We start from the raw sequence: 19280 nt of genomic DNA, 5'->3' as shown, positions 1-19280 counted from the left end.
GCGGGCGTGCACGTGGGCGCGGTTAACTCGGCGTTGGGACTTTACGTGGCTCCGTGTCCGCCGACGCACCTGCCGCGGGCGTGCACGTGGGCGCGGTTAACTCGGCGTTGGGACTTTACGTGGCTCCGTGTCCGCCGACGCACCTGCCGCGGGCGTGCACGTGGGCGCGGTTAACTCGGCGTTGGGACTTTACGTGGCTCCGTGTCTGCCGACGCTCCTGCCGCGGGCGTGCACGTGGGCGCGGTGAACTCGACGTTGGGACATCACGTGGCTCCGTGTCCCCCGACGCTCCTGCCGCGGGCGTGCACGTGGGCGCGGTTAACTCGGCGTTGGGACTTTACGTGGCTCCGTGTCCGCCGACGCACCTGCCGCGGGCGTGCACGTGGGCGCAGTGAACTCGACGTTGGGACATCACGTGGCTCCGTGTCCCCCGACGCTCCTGCCGCGGGCGTGCACGTGGGCGCGGTTAACTCGTGTCGTGCGCGACTGAATTCATTAATTGTGATAAATGAAATGTTGAAAATTATCCTTACGGTATATTCATTTTAAAATTAAAACGTACATGGTAAAGAAGAGAGAGAGAATAGGCATCTTCAAGTCTTATTTTCTTCGACACCTGTGAGCACGTTAACGGAAGTGTTCTGGCCTGTAGCGGATGTCCGTGGGACCTACAGCTTCACAGACGGGGCTCCCGTGCCTACAGAGGCTGCCGGGGTCCGAGAGCCGCCCCGGCACCCGGTGTTCTTTCAAGGGGCGAGTCTTTGCATGGATTTCTTGAGTGGAGCGCGGCAGGGCTAAAAGTGGAGGGCGCCGTTTCCTGCGGAGATGGGGGGGCCAGCCAGAGGTCAGTGGGTCCCCAGAAGGCACCAGGCACCCGGCTGAGCACAGAGCAAGAACGGCCCCGATCGCTGCTCCCCGGGTTTGTGAGGAAGGGAGGAGGGTGCCGGTTTCGCGAGCAGATTTTCAGCCTGTCCAGTTAAATATCCAGCCCAGGCTTACACACGGTGGGCAACCGGGTTGTGAACACCCCAAAGTGCTGAACCCCCACGCGACACGGGCTCTCACCACGCGCCTCCCATCGGGACTTAGGCTTTCTAACTGGGAACCCTGAGACTGAAAGTTTCCACTTCACTACCCCACACTCCATCCCCCAGACCGGGCGCCCTCGAGGGAGGGACCGCTTCTCCGTGTCCCTGGAGCCCAGCCAGCTCCGTGCACACCCAGGGGCCGAGTGAGCCCCACGCCTCTCCCGGAGGAGGCCTGGCTCTTTGGGAAGATCCCCATCAGTCGGTCTTACACACCGTTCCTTCCCTCTCTCTTGAGACATTGCTTTAGCTTCGTGGTTCCTGCTGGGCTGGAGGAAAGAGTTAGGAATGAAACAGAGAGCCTTGACATTGGACCCACCATTTTTAAGGAAAAAGCGTATGACAACTTATTTTTCACGGTGGAGAGTGTCGTGCACGCAGAGATGAACACAGATCGATATCCGTGCCCTGGCACCGAAGGGCGTGGCCCACCGTCTGGACGTTGGCTTCCGTGCCTCTTGACTAGAAGGGAAAATCAGCCCTAAGGGACAAATAGATGTGACAGGTGACATCACAGGAGTCCTTGCAGTGAACAGTTTGCTTTGGTGTCACAGTGACAGACCCCAAGGGACACCTTTGGATGAGGCGAAACGGCTGCGTTTTCAGACCCAGCCTTGTAAGACCACAGGGCTGGAGGGGCTGGGAGTGATACAGTGGTCAGGAAAGGCCGAGCCATGCTGAAGTAACAAACAACCCCCGAACCCTGAGATTGCCTTTAGAAAAGAAAGTAGGTAAAGTCTTCTTTCTTGTCCCCGGGCCTGTCCGTTGTGGGTGAGCAGAGGCCCTGCTCAGCGACTCGGGCCCATCGGGCGGTTTCCATCCTGATCCCCCAAGTGCCCTGCCGAGGGAAAGGAGCCACGGAGGGTCTCACTGCAGCCGTGACGTGATTCCCTGGCTTGAACTAGCAACCGTCGCCGGGCCTGGATGGGAACCTACAGGACACCGTCAAGGAGCACCCCACACGTGGGCGAGACCAGTGCACGTGCCAGCTAGGGGTCTCTCTGAGCGTCGGTGCCTCCGGAGAGCCGGATTGAGAAGGGCTCAGAGAGAGGGTCCGAGAGCCTCTGTGACCAGCGAATAAAACCTGTGATGGTTGCCGGCCGGGGTTGCGTGTGCCTTTGGGCTGCCGCTCTGGCCAGACCAGCACCTTCTTGTCACTAATGAGAAAACAGGTGGCGAGCCCGAGGTCCAGGGTTCCCATCCCCCAGACTGCCTCTTCTCTGCTCCCATCACATGGGCCCCTCTGCACTTGGCCAAAACGCAGACCACTCCGAGGCTTAGTGTCCCCCACCCTGCTGCTGGTGAAAAAATAGAAAATGGGCCGATCTGTGGCCACCTCTCCTCTCCTCGGGAGTCTGGAGCCACTGACACACGGGGGGGCCCCCGAATGCCTGGTTAGAGCTGCTGGCGTGGGTGAGAACAGCGAGAGAAAGAAAATCTGGCAGCGTGTCCCTTGTTTGCTCACACAAGAACTAAAGTGACCCTGTCTTTATTTTCCAGTGGAGGGTCATGTGGGTCAGCCACATGTTGGCATTTGGGTTTACAGTTCCCACCAAATGAGTCAGCAGAGAGAACACCGAGTTTTTATAGCAGGCATCTTTGAGCTGGTGCCCACTGCCATTAAAAAAAAAAGGTACCTGTTTATAGCACAGCCGTGTACTAATTGCAAAGCCCTACAACCAGGGTCACCAGCATCCCCGGGGGCCTTGCTTCCTCTCTCGTTAAGGGGTGACAGCACCACCTTGTTCCAACATGTGAGCACACACTTGCTTCCTTTGTGGGGGGCAACCCAGGCAGAATTTCCCCATGCTGGAATACCCATGGAGACATTTGGAAAATGTGACTTGAATTCCACGCTGGAGGCCTGAAAGAGTGTGTGTGCACGCGCGCACGCCTGTGCATGCACACACACAGACGTGCACAAGTACCCCGGACGAGTATATAGCTAGAAGAATGTTTGCATGTATCTCAGGCAGGAGCAATGTCAGCTGTAGATAGAGTGGTCCGCGGCCCCGCTGCCGGCTCAAGCCCTGAACAGGTTGGAGCTTAAATGTCACTTCCGGCCCAGAAAAGGGGCGCTTCTGCTGCTTGTTTATACTAGTGTGTAAATGACTGACACAGGTTTTTTTTTTGGAACAGGTGTCGGCAGTGCGGGGATGCTGAGAGGGCACAAGTTCACGTTGGGTGGGCGGACAGGAGGGTTAAAGGTGTGTTAAAGCAGGAAGGGGAGTTGCATTAATAGAAGAGAAAAATAAGAACAAATAGTCGAAGGTATAGGACTCAGGCCAGACTTGCCTCCTCTCAGACGCTCACTAAGAGGTGATTTGGAGCTCGCCACGACTGGACCACACAGAAACCCACCGGGCGCCTTCTCTCCTAACTGGGCTCGCTCAGCTGGATGTCTTCCAGTTCGGGGCCACCTTGGTGCGCGGTTTCCGTACGCGTTCCTGGGGTTCTCCCTTCCTCAGTCCCCAAAGCATGTCTTTGGTGACCCCTTCCAGACGTGCCTTTCCAGTCGACGCGCCTGCTGGCAAAGCCAGACAGGGTTTTGCTGTGTTCTGTCGACGCGGAAAGCCGCCTGCGGGGGACGCTAGCGATGAGGCTGGCGGGGCAGGGGCGAAAGCCCCCGGGGTGAGCGTGGGCTCTGCTGTCCTCCTGGCGTCGCAGGGTGGGCGGGGGCCGGGCCCCTGGGAGGGGCGTGGTCGCAGCCCTACTCCGGGTTCCTCGCGGTGCCTTTTCCCCCGAAGTACAGCACTTCACAAGACTGAAGACGCACCGTTACTTTCCGGCACGGAAGAATGAAGGGGGCTTGGTCTTGGCTGCTGCGACTCCGACGCGGCCCCTTTCCTCCCCTCTGGTCGAGGGGTACACGCCCGCCTCTCTGTCTGCTCCGGGAGAAAGCCTACGCCTCCGTGGGCTCCGATGCACACTGTCGCTCACGTGCGTGCCTGTGTGTGTGTGTGTGCACACGCACGTGTGCACCCCTGGCCACGAGCCCACGCCCCAGTGTGTGCTTGTGACAGACGCCGGCAGCGTTTGCAGGGCCGGCCCCAGGTGGCGTGCCACACGTTAAGTCCGGGACCGGGGAGGGCTGAGCCTCCGTCCTGGCCTTCTGCCGGCCAGGGAGGCCCCTGAACCCGGTTCCCATCGCTGTACCTGCTGAGAAAGCCCTTGGGGGATCTGGGATACGGACTAGGGGATACAGTCCGGGTGGGGTTCTCCCCGGGCCCTCAGGGTCCACGGCAGAACCTGCCGCAGCACGTGGCCTGCCTGGGCCTCTCCCACCCGCTTCTCTACGCCCTGGCCCCACTCCTGCACAACTGACACGCCCTCCCCGTGCCTTGGTTTCTGCGTCTGGAGAGGCCGAGAACAACATGCTCAGCTCATAGGTGGTTGCCGAGGGCGCCTGAGCTCCCCGCCCGGACTGCGGGGCCCCCGCCCAGGTGCCCAGCCAGACTCTCGATAAGAGAAGACGAGACCGGTGTCCGCTTTGTCAGCGACACACAAGCCTCCCTGGCCAGTCTTTCTAACTCCAGCCGTCCGGCCAGCGGTATTCCCTGGTGGAGGTGGGTAGCATTGAGTGAGGGCGAGCTTAGGACGAAATAAGACGCCAAGTCTGAACTTTAGATAGAGAGCAGACCGGGAGAGAGAAAGGAACAGGAACCTGGAACATTCGGCACCGACCTTCTCGGCAAGAGGAGTGCTGTGTGAGCCCCGAGCTGTGAGCAAGTGCGTGTGTGATGGGATAAGAACCAGAGAAGTAGCGGCTGACCGGGGAAGAAAATCCGCTCAGCGGGACCCTCTCCAGCCCGGCTCTCGTCCTCTTCGCTCCCTGGCCTCCTGGCCTCTTCTCCTCATCCACGGCTAAGGCCCCTGCCTTCCCGCATCACCTGCCTGCTCCCTGACAGGTGTCACCTGAACCGCCTCCCACGAAACGCTTTACACGTGAACCCTTGTACAGGGCGCGTTACACAAGCCAAGACAGGACCCACCACCCGTAGGAGAACAGATTATGTGAAATGGGGCCGGTCTGAAAACAACGCGCAACATGGGCTCATGTGCAAGGAAGGCACGGGATAAACGCCGACGAGCAGACGGTGGGCGCTGGCCGCGGAGCCTCGTGTGGGGAGGTCCCTGGCTCTCCAGCCGTGGTGACACATTGCATGGCGAAGCGTCCTAGCGTCGCTCGGCCAGGACGGGCCTCTGGCCTCCTTCAGGAGTAGGTGGCGGCCTCCTGCTCTAGAACCCCGTCTGAACGGAGAGCCCACTCGGTCTGCCCTGGTCACCCACAGCCCCCACATGGCATCAGGGGCTGCCTGGGCCTTCGCTGTCAGGGACACTCTCTAAAAATAGAAGCCCCGCCCCCGCGGGGTGGGGGAAACCACAGGAAACAGTTCAAAACCACTTCCAGTGGCCGTTCCCCTGCCCCCAGGAAGCTATGAATAGAAGCGGGGCCGCTGCTGGATTAATGGGCTGTTTGCCTGAGTCGTAAATCACAGGACAGTCCCGCATCTGAACAGTCTGCTGTTCTCACCGTCTCCCTCCCGAGGGGTGACCCGTGGGCTCCAGTGGCCCAGACCCCATCCGTGAGCAGCGACCCCACTAGCAGCCCCTCGGGGGCGGGGTCTCCCAGGCCGTAGGACTCTGAGCCAGAACAAGAGTTGGTAGGTCCTGTCAATCACGGGAAATGAGCGCTACCTCTGTAAGCCTCTGCAGCGGTAAATGTCCCCGCGGGCCGCCCCACGCCGCTGCTCCGGGTTCCTTCCAAGCCCACGTTAGACCCTGCGTGCCCCCACCCCAGCTACTTTTATTTTAGTTTTCAGCCACCTGTACAGGAGGAGAACCTATGCGGCTGCACTCGCGCAATGTGGCTTTTAATGTCGTTTCGTTTCCTTGGCTTTTGTTTTGCCTCAAGGCTGGCTGGCGACCGGCGTCTCGCCTCACGCTCTGTCAGGGTCACGGCGACCGTTGAAGAAAAGGCTGACATTGTCAGCGAGCCCTGTTCTTCATGGCAGTGACCACGGTAACGTCAGCCAGCTGGGAAGATCGCTGCTGGCCTGACACCCGTCAGGGGCTCGAGGGGCTGCATCCGCGAGAGTGCGCCGCTCAGGCCCTGTAGACCGCACGCAGGCTTCCCGAAGGGGCAGAAACAGCAAAGTGTCCCCGCTTGCTGCCGATGTCCGCAGGACAAAATTCGGAGGGAGGAAACCTTAGGTAAAAGCAACAAAGCGAGAGCCCAGGTCCTCGCGGTGGCCTGAAGGCCCACGACACGGGCACGCCTTCTCCCCCCAAGCCACGCGGTCCCTCCCACCCTCACCTTTCTCTGGCCTCGGCTACGGTGTCCGCTCTGACGTCCGGCCTCCCTGGCCCACAGCCTCCACGACCGCCAACCCCACCCACCCACAGGCCCCCTGCCTCCCCTTCTCACATGTTCGTCACCATGGATCCGTGTGGCTCACTGTCTCCTTCCCAGATAGGACCCCAGTGGCACAACACCAGGGCTCTTGTCTGCTTTTCCACTGACAAGAAGCTGGAGAAGTATTTGGTGTTTGTTGTGGGCTGAGTTGTGGCCCCCAAATTCATGTGTTGAAGTCCCCAGAATGTGACTGTCTTTGGAGACTGGGTCTTTAAAGAGGTGATGAGAGCTGAGAAAGGTCATCAGGGTGGCCTTTAAACCAGCCGGACTGGTACCGTATAGGAAGAGGAGATCAGGACACAGACACGCACAGAATGACGACCACGTGGGGACACGGGGAGAAGAGGGCTGAGTACACGCCGGGAGAGGGGCCTCGGGAGAGAGCAGCCCTGCCCGTGCCTGATCTGGGGTTTCCGGCCTCTAGAAATGTGAGAGAACCCGTCTCCGTTGTTTAAGCCTCCCGGCCGGCGGTCCAATGATGCTCTGCTGTGGCCGTTCTGCAAACCAGTACCGTGTTCTAGAAATACTGTGGATGAACGAATGCGCGCATGCTGGAACTTACTGGACACACCACACACGGTTCCTGGCCACGTCTTTCTGGACCAGGGAGCACGTCAGTGTGGGGGGAGGCCTCCAAATCTACCTTGCGCCTTCCGTCTCCTTCCTCTAGTGTCTTAGCTGCTCTGCCCGTTGTTGGAGGACTTGCCACCCCAGGGACACAACATCAGGGAGCTGGCAGGTGTTCTCCAAGCACCTGCTCTGAGTGGGGACCACAGTGCACAGCGGCCACTGCCCCAATTCTCCCATTTCGTTGAGCTCTATTGCGTTTCTCATAACATTGCCTGTGCAGCAAGCCCAGCTAGACTGGGGAGCACCTCTGGGGATCCCTCACTTTTTTTTAATGTTTGTTTATTTTTAAGAGAGAGGGAGAAAGGGAGAGAGAATCTGAAGCAGGCTCCAGGCTCCGATCTGTCAGCACAGAGCCCGATGTGGGCTTGAACTCAGCATGGTGAGATCATGACCTGAGCCAAAGTCGGATGCTTAACCAACTGAGCTACGCAGGCAACCCATGGGGCCCCCTCACTTTCAATTCACCTCCATGGTCCTTCCGATCACAGGCTTTGGGCAACCGTGTAACTAGGTAACTGGCCACGGGCTCTACTCGTGGCCCTGGGATGCCTCAGTGGACGTGACAGCCCCTTCTCCCTGGAGCCAATGTTCCGGGGTGGGGCTGGGACACCAGAAAGAAACAGAGTCAACCTGTGTGGTAAACATAATAAAGGTCTATAAATAAAGATATAAGAATATGTTTATGTAAATATGCAAAAAAGCAATACTGCAATTAAATAGAAAAGAACTAATAATACGAAGACCCTCCGTGGGCTTTCCCGGTCTTGGGGAGGGGCTGGATCTAATGGTTTGTGAGGACAGAAGGTTGAGCACATCCATCCTGGAGGCTGTTCTGGACCCCAGGAGGAGTCTCTTGAGGACCCTAAAGCTGGAGAGACAAAGAGGGAAATGAGTACTTACTGACCCCCCCAAGACAAGGCCAGCATCCCCTGCCCATCGCAGCTGTCCACGTCCCCTGGCCTCCTGACATCCTGGTCCTTTTTGGTTTGGGTATTCCCCTGACGGGGACCCTCCCCTTTGGTGTGTGAAGGCCGAGCCCCTGGAAACCAGGCGTGAACGTCCCTTTGACACACAAGAGCTTTGCCTCGAAGCTGTGACTTCAAGGTGCTTGCAGCAAAGTGAGGCTGGAGACAGACCCGAAGCAGACCCTCCTGCAGGTCGGTTCCAGGAACCAGACCCGAAGCAGACCCTCGCAACGGCAGGAAAGCGTCAGGCTTCCTCCCCCTTCCCGCCCCCTGCATGCAGCAGGGCCCCCGGTCATGCCTCAGTTTACTCACAATGAATACACAGCTGTATCGGGACCAAGAGTTAAGTCCTACTTGAAGCCTTGGCCCACGTTTTCCGCAGCGTAGCGGGCACTCAGGGACAAACCCAGCCTCTGGTAAAGGGCAGAGTCTTCTGAGGCCAGACGTGAAGCCACCATTCACCCACGAAGCGTATGGAGCTGCAAGAGAATGCTGCCTCATCTCCCAGCACAGCCTCCGTCTTTGCCGCGACTTTCGTAGCTTCGACTACCTCTAACGATACCCTTCCAGACGGAACACTAAGCCCATATGTTCCGTGACCGTATGTCACAGATGCCGGGATGGGGCATGGTTTGGGAAGGCTAAATCTGCCCATTGGATGAGAGCTATTTTAGGGACTCTTGTCAGACCAGGGCAGCTGACCGTTCTCCACCCACCTCGTCCGCGGGCCGCAGGGAGGTGCGGGGAGGAGGTCACAGGGCCGGGGTGTCCACAGCCTCAGGGAGGGTGGAGCCAGAACCCGGAGTGCTATCTGAAGACACTGGAAGTAAGAAAGGCTTTCTGGACACTTCCCTAACACTCAAGGCCCAACACTCAGGGCTTGCTTTCCCGGACTTCTGGATCCAGCTGGCTGACAGGGTTCTGGCTCCTCACGGGGCAGACAGTGCAGCCCCCGGGATCCAGCTTCCTCCCGGCATCCCGGCAGGAAGTGGCTCCGTCCCGTAGGGTAATGCTGGGCGTGTACTAGGGCCCAGAGGCTGGAAGGAGCCACTGCAGGGTGGCCGGGCCACCTGATGGAAGACGGCCCTAGGACCGGGCTCCTGGCGTCCAGGCGGGCCCCAGGGCTGGGCTTCAGTTGGTGTCCCCGGGAAGACCAAGGTCAAAACGAAGGTCAAGTCCCTGGGAAGAAGGAGGAAGCCATGCCTTCTGGGCTGACACATGTCTGTTGTATATCTAATCCGTCAACCCAAGAGAGAAACATCTGCACTTTTCTGCTTATACTTCCTTATCGCTGTGTTTCTGCTTCCTTCTCAGCATACTTTCTGACAGATTTTGCCTCTTATCAAAAGAGAGAGGCACATTATTTGAGGCATGAGTATATTCATGGCAATCCCAACCATAACCTTCCTTGTAGAAGGACACTTTCTGGAAGCTTCCTTTTGACCTTCGTGATTTTAGCTTTTGTTTCTGTTTTGTCTCAGTGTCACACTGTGGCTTATCTGTAGCCTGTTATGTGCCCAGCACAGAGTAGGTACTCAGATGCTTCGTTAAATAAATGAACAAATTAAAAAGCAGAAAAAGGGATCATTTTGACATCGGCCCTTCCAAGTAGGCCGGACTCCTGATTATTTAAGTGCACGTTGGTTTCGCGATTCAGCATTTTCTGCCTAATGATGGACTTGTTTCCCATAATTAATTAATTTAGACTTATCTTTCAGGGAGCTGGAATACATACCCCACTGTGATTTTTTTTCTTTAAGAAAGGGGCATAAGCGACGTCTTTTTAAGTGTTGCTTCATTGCTATTTTATAAATATCACTCATGCTTGCTTCTTTAAAAAAGGAATTTAAGGGGCGCCTGGGTGGCTCAGTCGGTTAAGCATCCGACTCTTGGTTTCAGCTCAGGTCATAATCTCACGGTTCGTGGGTTTGGGCCCCAGGTCGGACTCTGCACAGGCAGCACGGAGCCTGCTTGGGATTCTCTCTCTCCCTCTCTCTCTGCCCCTCCCCGACTCGTGCTGTCTCTGTCTCTCTCCAAATAAATAAATAAACTTAAAAAAAAAATTTAAGCAGAACTTCCTGAGGAAGAAACCAATTGCCCAAAATGCGTTAACTCATTCAAAATAATATTAGCGTGGCTGGCTTTCCCAACGTCTTCCCGCGTACATATACAAGTAGAAAGCTGAAGAGGATGACCATTTGATGCACGCGAGTAACACCATCCATGCTATTTTTAAATTAAAATGTGTTCGTTTTACATCTGAATTTGATTGGACAACAGTGTAAAGTAAGATCGAGGGAATTGCTGAAATAATCCTTTAGCACAAGAGGATAATTTCTGGAAGTCGCTCTAAGCTGAGAAAGGAGCCCAGAGGCAGTGTTTCTGCCCGCTGCACCCTTAAGGTGGCGCTGTGTGACCTTCTCGTTGGAAAGAGGGGGTCCTGGGGCACCTGGGTGGCTCAGTCGGTTAAGCGTCCGACTTCAGCTCAGGTCACGATCTCACGGTCCGTGAGTTCGAGCCCTGCGTCGGGCTCTGGGCTGACAGCTCAGAGCCTGGAGCCTGCTTCCGATTCTGTGTCTCCCTCTCTCTCTGCCCCTCCCTCGCTCATTCTCTGTCTCTGTCTCTCAAAAAATAAATAAACATTAAAAAAATTAAAAAAAAAAAAGAGGGGGCCTGGGGCTGCTGACCACCTGTGTCTGTGCCCCCGGGCAGGGTCACGCCATGGAAGCTGTATTCTGACACGGCAGTGCCCCGCGTGTGGGGCCCCATATTCAGCGCTCGTACTGAGTAACGTTCTGTTCCGCAACAACGGCCCCAAGTGTGCAAAATCCCATATCCAGATGGATTTCATTTTTTCTGCAATCATTTATAATGGTCTCTCTGTTCTTTTTTATTCTGCTTCGGTTTCTCATTTATAGCTGCATTTCGTCCAGGAGTTCTCCACACCCTACGTGGGACTCGTGAGCGGGACGTCCAGCGTTTTCTCGTGTTGTTTTAGAACTCACCTGCGTCTGTTGTCTTCCTACTGAAAGGCAACTTGTCTGGACTTCGTAATCTTTGTCCCATTTTCTTTCCCTCGGAGCCCTGGAGAACCTCCTGGGTCATCTGCCCTACGAGCGGCAGACGCGTTTCAGACCAGCTTTCCCTCTCCCCTTGGCGTGTGCTCTCCAGGAACGCGGTCGGGCCGTGTCGTGTTGTCTGTGGCTTCCTGACTCGCGGGGGGCGCTTCTGGCCCACCTGGCTTTCGTGGGGGGTGGGTGGCCTGAATGTGCTCACCGCTCATCCGGCGGCATCCCCGGTGCCTGCCCTCCGTGTCCACTGCCTTCTCCCCGCTAGCCAGGAGCTCTTCTAGCCCCTCCCTACCCGTTAGCCGCGACCATCTCAGGGTTTCCTGCTGTCTCACGTGTCGCCCTCCGCCACTCCGTTCCTTGCTCCCCAGAGCCACGCCGGGAGCCCTGTGTCCCTGCTGTCCCTGTGCTTCAGCCAAAGTGAGTCCACGGCCACGCGGCCCGAGCTGTGGCTCTGCTCCTGGACCGTCCAACGCAGAGCCTGGGCTCTCTGGACGCACCACCTACTTCTCTGCTCCGCACGCTCAGATTTTAACTTACAGCCTCAATAACAGCTTCAAATGTTCCTCCGCTCCGCCCATGTGTGTGATATCGGGGACCGACATTTCATCCAAATGCCAGTCTAACCCAGAGCGGGCCCTCTGGCCTTTCTCTGCCCCCCTGCCCCTTCCCCACCCCCACTGCTCGTTTTTGATTCTCGCGCCCAGAACCGGAGGTGATCTCTGCCCGAGTCCTCGCTGGGACCCAGCCCGCCGAACCGGGCGTGGGCGAAGGCTTGTTCTATTGGATCGTGAAGGTTGTCAGTCGGCGAGGACTGCTGTAGAAAGCACCTCCCAGATGTGGGCAAGTTTTCATTACAGAAAGATGAATTGCCGCTACATTTTTGATTTCTAGATAATGTGTGTTTCGTGCCCCCCAGAAAGAGCCGATGTCTGGGAGAATATACTGTGTAGGCCCTAACTCTGTAGAGGGCGTCTCGGGGTTCCTACCCGAATCTCTGCTCCACAGACTGAACTTCCTCCCGTCCACTGGCTTAGAAGTGTCAGATTCGCCCAGTCAGTGCAAACACGTTGGCTCCCTGGCTGTGCCTCCCCAAAGATTTCTGACGGGGTACACAGAGCCACTGTCAAAAACGCCTGAAGCCGTGAGCTAGAAATGCAGCTCCAGCCACACTGCCTCTGTGCTGAGTCCCCAGCACAGCACCCCCAACCCTGCCTCAGGACCTTGGCACTTGATCCCTCCAAACGTTCACCCCACCAGGTATCAACGTAGTTCACCCCCTCACTTGTAGATAACTTCCAAACTGTGATCTGATCAGAGAGTCTCTCCGCCGCGTCTGTCCAGGATAGCACACACGTACACACATACACGCACAGGTGCACACACATATACACGCATGCACACAACCATACACAGACGTGTGCGCACGCACAGCCACATACGCATGTACACACACACACACTCCTGTGCTCACGCACACTCGCACACGCGCTCTTTCCCGTCTACCACACTCCGTCTTCCGCCATGGCAGTCCCCGCCCCTTGCAAATGGAACACAGACTCCAGAGGCCCCAGGACGATGTGTGATGCCGCAGGGTATCCCCTGAAACTTGCACGGCCTCTGGTGCTTGGTCGCACGCACCCCCACTTGTGGAGTGGGTCCAAGCACGCACGACCAGCTTGGCGGACAGCCTCGGGCGCCCGGGTTTGCCAGTGTGTGTGGGCTCTGAGTCAGGTGTGGGGGAGTAGATTCAAGTCCCACTCCTTCGCTTACTGACCGCGTGACACCCCCCCCCCCACCTCTCTGAGCGCCCCCCCCCCACCCCGGGTGCAAAGAGGGAAACACTAAGGCTCAGGGAACCGACCAGGTTGTCGTGAGAACGGAAGGAGGTGATGTGCCGACGTGGGGCTGGGGGCAGAGCAGGACACATCGATCGCACTGACCCCAAGCCGTGTGGTGTGCGGCCGCCCGGCACGGATCGGGCTCACGGCTGCGGATGTGTGCGTCCTCTCCCGGTAACAAGTGTTGCTTAGTACGTTTTGCTGAATTCACGAAGAGGCAGCCCCAGCTCTGCTGGTCCGGCCCCCGGTACCTGAGGGGCTGGTCCAGTTCTGGGGTGTCTGCTCAGGCAGCGAGCTCAGCACCGCCCCGATGGAGGGAAGGAAAGGAGTCGCCCATCCATCCTTCTTTCCTGCCTTGCAACTTCACGAAAGCATTTCCTTCCCTGCCCCCATCCGGGAAGAGGAGCACAGTGTCGTCGGCTTCCAACCTCTGAGCTGCCTCTCCCCATGCAGGTGGGGGCTGAGAGGACGGGGTGGGGGCACAGAGGGGCACTTGCAATCCTTCAGGCGTGGGGAGGCCCCCTCCCAGGAATGCAGGGGGCCAAGGAGGCAGCTCTTCGGAAAGGGCAGGACACAGACGCCCTGGGACTCGGACGGGGCCGCCAGGTCGAATAGGAATCAGTTTTAGCACAAGTATGGGCCAGGCCGTGTTCGAACTGCAGGTAAACAGCAAAGACTTTTTTAGAGTACAAGTATGTCCCATGCGATATTTGAATTTCAGATAAAGGTGAATAACTTTGACAGAAGCAATGTCTCTGCAATATTTTCGTTTCAAATAAAAAGCAATGAGTTTTACCGTAAAACATGTCCCCCGCAACTAAAAAAAGATTCATTGTTGTTGTGGGTTGAGTAGCATCCCCCTGGACCCGCCAGATGTGACTTTATTTGGAAATGGGGTCTTCACAAACGAAATGAGCTAAGATGAGGTCACACCGGGTGAGGGTGGGCCCTAAATCCAGGGCCTGGTGTCCTTCTAAAAGCAGCACATGAGGACACAGGGAACACCGGGGCGGTGTGTGTGACCACGGAGATAGACCGAAGGGACGTGAGTACGAGCCGAGGCACCTCCAGGGACGCCGGGAGCCCCTGGGGGGCTGGGCCAAGCAGGAAGGACCCTCCGCTCCAGCCTCCGGAAGGAGCACAGCCCTGCAGACACCTTGATTCTGGTTCTGGCCTCCAGAGCCGGGAGACAATCGATCTCCGTTGTTTCAAGCCCCCGGTTTGTGATACGTCCTTAGGGCCACCCCAGGAAATGGATACAATTGGTTATCTGAAATCCCCATCGAACTGGGCATCTTGTGTTTTTATTTGCTAAATCTGACAAGCCCACTCAAGAACCCCTCCAGAGGAGTGGTTAAAGTGGCCTGGTTACGGGGCACCCGGGGGGGCTCAGGCGGTTGAGCCTCGGACTCTTGATCTCAACTCAGGTCATGATCTTACAGTTCGAGGGTTCGAGCCCCAAGTCGGGCTCTGCGTTGACAGTGCGGAGCCTGCTTGGGTTTTTCTCGTCCCCTCTCTCTCTGCCCCTCCCCTGCTTGCACACTCTCAAAATAAATCAATAAGCATTTTTTAGAAATTAAAAGTGGTCTGGTTGGTACCCCAGATGGTGTGACAGGGGCACAGCATCTGCCGAGAGCTCGCAGGGTGGTGGGCACCTGGCAGGTGTCCTGTCTGCCTCCCCTCCACCACCACCTGCACCACCGCCAGCCCCTCCCCTGCTCTTGACTCGACTGCGGGGGATCTGTCTGCCCTGCGCCAGCCCCAGCACGGGCTCCTGTGCACTTGGCCTCCGGCTGTGAGCGTGACGCCAGGAGCCTGCGGCCCCTCCCTCAGACGCTGGATTGCGGAAGACCCTCTGACTGGCTCGGGAGGACCGACCCCGCCGATCCTCTTCCCCCCACAGAAGTTAGAGCAACCCGAACTGCATGTCTCACAAACCCTGACACACGGAGGGAGGGGGAAGGACCGTCAGAACTGGATTTAGGAGACTGGTAGGTCAGGAGGCTTCCCCTGAAGGACACACGGCAGTGACTTTCGCCTTCTGGAGGAACGCTTGCCATTTCCCGCCTCGAGCGGTGAAACGCAAGCTTCCTCTTGCCAGTTGTTGGAACGGTGGCTGCCGCAGCCCACAGAGGAGCTCGGCGTGTCCCAGGCCCTGACGTGGAGACCCGACGTGGCTTCCGAGGGGAAGGGGTGTGCGGCCGAGCCCCCCGAGCGGCTGGATAAATGCGCGTGTCTGTGGTCTGTTGGAGGGGACGGCTGCCTCCTGTGTCATTGCCTGGCGATTGTGGGACCACCCACCATCCCCAGTTACCCTCCATCTGCTAAGCCCTGGCCTCGGAGCTCTGCTGTGATAGATTCAAAAGGAGGAATGTGCCGGGCCGGAACTGCCAAATGCCTGGCGTCTCGTCTCTCCTAGACCTCCGAGAGGGCCCAGCAGGCCGCAGCCACCCCACCTCACCCCCGCCCGTCACCTGGCTGCACAGCTCTTAAGTGACCACGCAGACGCCATCAGCACCCATGCCCTCAGCCCCAGGAAGCATAGCACCTTTCCTGCGACGTTGCTCCCCAACGTAAAGGTGCCGGGGGCTCCACGCTGCCCTGCTGCGACAGCCCCGTACCGGCAGAAGCTCAAATCTGCGCTCATCACTTGGAAATGGCAGACGCCTGTCACACATCCCAACAGGGCAGCAGCGATGAGGGGGCTCCACGGGCTCACAAGAAGAGACGCTTTTGAAAACGAGCCAGGGATTGGTTTGTAGACACGATAGTGACTTTTGTCCGTCGAGCTGCCCGGGCTCACACGCCCAGATCGCTGGTGAAACGGTCTTTCTGGTCACGTCTGGAAGGGACCAGCATTGGAGCAGGTGCGCTGAGTAGAGCAGGGGGCCCCCCACTGCGGGCGGGCGTCATCCAATGCGCTGAGGCTCGAGGAGGACAGAGAAGTGGAGGAAGAGGGCATCTGTCCTCCCTGAGCTGGGACGGCCTCCTTCCCCTGCCTGCCTTCCAACGCGAGCATTCCTGGTTGTCTGACCTTCCGATTCACACCAGGGCGCGCACCAGAGCCTCCTCGACATGCTGGACGTACGTATGGCTCGAAGGCTGAAGAGGAACCTTCTGTAATCTCCCCAAGTCTCCCCTAAATCCTGTCGGGTGTATCACCTGATTTCTAACCTGGGGCCAACAGACTTTAATGACGTCAGGACACAAACACGAACAGTCCCCAAGAACCGAGTCCCTGGCCAGTGATCCATGCTGGCCCCTTCGCAGAGAGCAGTCCAGGGGCATTAGAGGCTCCGTGCGTGGCCGGGGCCCCCTGAGCAATTCACGAGCAGGGGGTTCAGTGCCCACCCCCCCTGGCTGCAGTCCTGACCGCCCCACCCACGGCCTCGCTTTCTGCCCCTCGTTAGTCTACGCGTGGAAATGGAAGGTGTTCCCAAAGTCATGGGGGGGGGGGGTGAGGGGGGGGGGGAGTGAGGGGCTGTGGCTTGCCGACATCGGGCTCCTGAACAGCAGAAGAGCTGGGGAAGCCGCATCCTGAAATCTCCACCAGGAGCAGCGAATCACCGGTCAGATCCGTGCTGAGTGCCCGTGGTGCTAACGGCCGTCAAAGACGTGGCCTACACTTGAATCTGGGCCCACTTTGAGAAAAAGCTCAGATTCGTTGATTTTTTTTCTTTAATTCATCATTTTCCTCATTGATCTCCTCTCCAGAGGAGGTTGGAGAGAGCCTTTTGAAACTGCCTCTGCCCGTGTGGACGGACTACGCTGAGAACGGCATTCCCTGCAAGCCGCTAGGGGCCACAGCTGCACGAACACGGCTTTCCAGGTCCCCTCCAGGCCCCCTCCCCGTCCCCTCCCTGTCCCCTCCAAGTACCCCCCAAGTCCCCTCCAGGCCCCCCCCAGGTCCCCTCCAAGGCCAGCCCTCCCCAGAGAGCTGTCCCACGTTACTATTTTTCCTAAGGGGAAACGTCCGCAAAAAATAAGCTGCTTGGGAATAGCAATTCCTTGGGACCAGAAGCCACACTCTGTGTGAGGGAAGCAGTCCCTCGTGGTTTTCCTCGAAGGGCTCTGCCTTTCGGTTTTCAAAGTTGCCAAAATGCTTCACCTTAGCCCGTTGACAGCTCCACGGACGCTGAGGTCCCGAGACTCGTCAGCCCACAGTGGGATGTCTCTTGTTAAGAGACAAGAGTGAACCCCAAGAGGATGGCAGGTCCCCAAGACACCCGCGGATTTTGCAGACTCCTGTCTTCTCCTTGAATCGTTTGCCAAGCTCATCGGCTGGCTTTCTTCAACTGTTCAGGGCAGTTTTCTCAGGAGCCCAGCAGGTGCCTCCAGCCCCGGGACAGCTGTGCACGCCCCGGAGACGGCCACACTCCTCGGCCCGGCTCTGCCCGTCCTCGGCGCCGCTGGCCGAATTTTCCACCGCAGCTAATCGGGACCTGAAGGAGAGTGGTGCCCGCAGAAACAAGAGGCTTTTGAAGCAGAAGGTGAATGAGCCTGGCTGTGGTTTACATTCTTTACCTTAATTTTAACAAGTATTTCAACCCCCTTGAAAATTGCTTCTCTAGAATAATAAACAGAGCCCACGCTGAGTCGCGGAGCTCCGGAGGCCGAACAGTCTCGGGGATAACGCTTGCATGCCGGGCGGGGCCATTGTGCTCCACTGGCCCTCATTTTGGGAGGTGCGGTGGGATTGGTGTGGCAACATGCGGTTTTGGGTTACGCATAAGTGAAATCGTACGTAATTCATAGATGTGGAGAGTTACGGAGGAAAGGGGGGCAGTGCCCGCCTGTCCGGCCCATTGCTTCCCATGCCAGCCTTGGTGCCTTCCGGGCTCATTCATCGCTGGTCAGAGATCCAGAGTTAGTGGAGGGCCTGTGGGCAAGAGGAAGACACGAGATCTTGGCCCTGAGAGTTAGGCATGACTGACTGTCATGTTTGTGTAGCACCTACTATGTGCCAGGCTCTGTTCTAGGCACTGAACAGACACTCTAAGGAAGCCTTGCTCCCAGAAATGTGGTCCCCAACCAGCAGCCTCAGCATCTCCTGGGAGCGCAGTAGAGACGCAGAGTCCCAGGCCCACCCCAGGTGGGCGGACACAGGGCCTGGGTTTGAGGAGCACTGCTCTGGGAAATGACAGGAAGATACAGAAAACAAAAACAGAAGCAAAAACCCAGTGACTTTGAGCCACATCTTTAGATATACTGACATATTTTTAAAATTTGCTCATTCAGGGGCGCCCGGGTGGCTCAGTCGGTTAAGCCTCCGACTTCGGCTCAGGTCACGATCTCACAGTTAGTGGGTTCGAGCCCCGTGTCAGGCTCTGTGCTGACAGCTCGGAGCTTGCAGCCCGCTTCGGGTTCTGTGTCTTCCCCTCTCTCTGCCCCTCCCCCCGCCTCTCTCTCTCTCTCTCTCTCTCTCTCTCTCAAAAATAAGTAAGCATTAAAAAAATCTCAATTTGCTTATTCACGTAGTTATTTCTCCACCACGAGGAAGGGGTGAGTCTGGCACCCTGAATCTTCGTCTGTTGAAGCGTGTGGAATCATCTCTTTTTTGTTCGAGACTGAGACTCATCTGAGGACGTGAACTCTGTCCGTCTTGCTCACCGCGGTGCCTTCAGCACGTCGCACAGGGCCTGGAACCTAGGACGTCTTAATGGACACCTGGTGGCTGAAGGCATTGACCCCGGTCCCCGGTCCAAACAGATGAACGGTTTTTCTGGATAAGCCCTGGAGTCTCCGGCAGCCAGGCCAGATCTGAACCTGAACCTGCGACCTAGCGGAATATTCCACCACCCACATCCGCCCACCTCCCTTGCCAGTAAAAGCCAATTGGTGAAATCACCCAACTGCCAGGCAGACAAGCACAGGGATTGTTAGCGGCTCCTGTACGCAAACACAGCATGAAATACCTGTTTCTCAAGGATCCGGGAAGGGCAATCTCAGTGGGCTGCGTCTTCCTTCTCCCCCACGGGAGGTTTCTAAGCAAGCCTTTGGCTGGCGTCCAGGAAAGCAGAAGCATTTCTTCCCTCTGGGTGTGAGGCTCCCTGCTGCCCCAGGCACATCCTTGCCCCTCGGGGAAGAATCTGGCAGAGCCCTGGCATAGCAATAGAAACGCATCAAAGAGATGTGGGTGTTCCGGTCTTTGTGTGTGACAGGCACAGTCTCGTTCACCTTCACAAGTAGCCTCATTCTCCTCGTTACAAACAGGAAGGGGTGACAGCGCCCGGGTTAGGGGCTGCACGGACGACACGGTGAGGACTTGGACAGGG

Source organism: Panthera onca, chromosome E2 (assembly GCF_046562875.1).
Source record: "Panthera onca isolate mPanOnc1 chromosome E2, mPanOnc1 haplotype 2, whole genome shotgun sequence".
NCBI classification, from domain to species: domain Eukaryota; kingdom Metazoa; phylum Chordata; class Mammalia; order Carnivora; family Felidae; genus Panthera; species Panthera onca.
The sequence above is the reverse complement of the archived record's forward strand: the minus strand, read 5'-3'. Positions refer to the sequence as shown.